Source organism: Furipterus horrens, unplaced genomic scaffold (assembly GCF_987537825.1).
Source record: "Furipterus horrens unplaced genomic scaffold, mFurHor1.1.pri manual_scaffold_6, whole genome shotgun sequence".
Lineage (NCBI taxonomy): Eukaryota > Metazoa > Chordata > Mammalia > Chiroptera > Furipteridae > Furipterus > Furipterus horrens.
Window position 1 is genome coordinate 49,412,557 of NW_028327176.1, and position 3,005 is coordinate 49,415,561.

Genomic DNA, 3,005 nt, shown 5'->3' on the forward strand with positions numbered 1-3,005 from the left:
ACAGTCTATACTGGACTCTGACATGAGCCAGGAATAGACTATTGTATCAAGCCATTGAAATTTGGGGGATTTTTTTTTTTTTTTGTTACAGTGATTAGCCTATACTGACTAAATCAACTTCTGTTAAAAAAAAATATATATATATATATATATATTTTAAGACAAGTTATTTATTTATTTGTTTGTTTATTTATTTATTTATTTTAGAGAGAGGAGAAAGGAGAAAGAGAGGGAGGAAACATCACTGTGTGGTTGCCTCTCACATGCCCTCAACTGGGGACCTGACGTGCAACCTAGTAATGTGCCCTGACTGGGAATCAAACCAGCGACACTTGGTTCGCAGGCTGATGCTCAATCCACTGAGCCACAGCAGCCAGGGCTCAAAATTTATATTTTTAAAATATCATCTTTAAAAATTTTCTATCTTTGGTGCACCTATTTCTATATATAATACCTACATGGATATAATAGAACATGTCAATAATTTAATACTCAAACATTTTAGCAAAAGATGATCAAAACATTTGGAAACCACAGCTCAAGACTATCGGGACCCAGTCTTTGTCATTCAGGGCCATTGTCCACCTTGGCACTTGGGAGCCCCTTGTGCCATTCCCCTCTTCCTTGTTGTGTCCTGCTGGTATCCTTGAGTACGCCAGTCAGAAAAAAACAAACAAAAACAAACCAACACCCCACCCCTGCCCCACAAACCAACTCAACATTTATTTGGTTTTGTTTTTACAACATGTTAGCAGTGGAATCAGAGGACCAGAGTTCTAGTCCCAAATTTATTCCCACTGCCTAACTCGGTAACAAGGATGAGGGCGTGCTGTCTCTGGGTCTCTGAGCCCTCATTTGCAGAATGAAGTCTCCAGACGGGATAATGCGGGAAGCACTTCTCAGCTCTAACATTCAGCAAGCTTGGTAGTCTGGTGTTTTCTGTGAATGTGTGGCTGATTTGGAGTAAGCTTTAAAGGGTGGCTTTGAGTGACTGGTTGTATGCCCTTGCTGCTCACCAGGACGGGAGGCCCGTGGCTGGGCTGCCACACAGGGCTAAGGTGCTGCCTCCCGGGGGTGGCACCTGTCTGGGAAGTCCAAGACAGGACTTTAAAGCCATTTGTTTTCTACTGAGAGAATCCATGAGCTCTTTGGAACCCTAACTTCTTGTAACCATCTCCTCTTTATAGTTCCCGGCTTCTGTAAATAAAATTCTAGTGTCTCTGAAGCCCACAATGCCCAAGTGATCAGCTCCAAAGAAACGTCCTATGACAGATGTTCTTTCTCAGCACTATCCAGGGCCAGGGCTCTCCTAGCCCCGGCATCCAGCGTGTGATTGTGTGGCAGCTGGGACAAAAGCCATGGCAAGAATAGCTGTCCCAGGTTTGGGTTTTTAATTGTCGAATGCTGGTGCCTCAGAAGCAAGCGTTCCCTCTCTGGAAACTTAATAGAAATTTACACCTTCCTTTGAGTCTCTATATTTATACTAAATTCAGGAGTGCAGCGGGGCTCAGACGTTCAGACTTTGTACTCAGCATTATTAGAAAGGGAGCTCTGTTTATTGTAATCACTTCATTAACACTAGTAACATCAGTTCCAACCGAGAGTAGAAAACAACCTTGCCAATTCAGGGTATTCAGAGTACACTTAGTCACGGCGGGAATTTTCTGTGTGTTATTTTTCCCCCTTAAATTCAATCTGGGGTTCTCTCACCTTTCTGGTCTGTCCAGAAAGGTATCTGAGTTCAGTTACTCATTATCTAACAGGGACAGGGGCAGGGGGAAGAGGCAGCCATGTGAGGGATGTTACAGTCTGCACTGGTACCCATTGATGTCTCCTTGGATCTTCATCCCTAGCAGCTTTCAAGTCTCACAGTCCCCACTGCCTGGACTTTGGTATGTATCCTGGCTCTCAGTCCTCCGCCTGCCCTTCTCTAAGCACACAGCCACTCCCCTGTCCCAGGATGGTGACCACTTCCCTTTGGGAATGGAAATATTCTCACCTAAGACAAGATTAAAAACTCTCTTTGGTTTGGAGAAGAGAAAAATGAAGGGGAAGGAAACAGTTAAGTTCTTCTAAAAGGCCCTCCCACAAGGCAACTCCAAGCATGGGTCGGTGGGGGATGAGAGAGCCCCCAATGGGTATAGAAATCCAACAACAGAGAGCACCCCCTATACTTACCATCTGGGACTCTGGCAGGCAGCAAGCCCACTTCTGAACTGTATTTGCTCTGAATGGGAATGTAGCATTTGCATTGAAAGTTCGTCCTCAGCATCTCGGTGAGATATACCAACCCTATGAACTACTTAGGATTCTGAGAATGGCCTTTCCTGACATAATTTTCAAGGCAAAAGAATTTTAACTTAAATACCCCTTTCAAAACTTGAAGAAAGTACTTTCCCCTTGAGTGCCTGCATTCTGCAGGGTGGAAAAGGAGAATCTTGAACTTGGGCTCATTTCCCCATAAGACAAGCTTAAAAGATGAACTTCCAGTGACCACATGTTGACCATATTCGCAGTTCTCATGATTTACTTCAATATTGAGTCATGACGGGAGGAAGTTTGTTGGCTTAGCCTCCACTAATCAAGGAAGGCTGCACACATGCCTGACTCCTTATCCAGGGGAAGCTGAGGGGCTTTTTGAAGATCACGAATCAGAAAATAATCATGGTCTTAACAATAGCATCTCTTCTGCTATAGCATGATTTTTCAAGAAAAGAACAAAAGTCTTTAAGTTCTTGATTTCCCCTTCTTCTCCTTCTCTCCCCTCCTCTCTTTCAGTCTATCTATCCATATAGGTGACTCATATTCTGCACCTTAGTGGTTTAGACCAGAGATTCTCAACTTCAGCTCTACTGACATTCTAGGGTCAGATAATGCTTTGTAGTGGGAACTGTATTTTGTAAGATATTAGCCTCATCTTGGCTTTTCTACACATAGGTGCTAGTTGCACTCCCTGCTCGCCTTCCCTCCCCAACTATAACAACCAAAAGTATTTCCAGATGTTG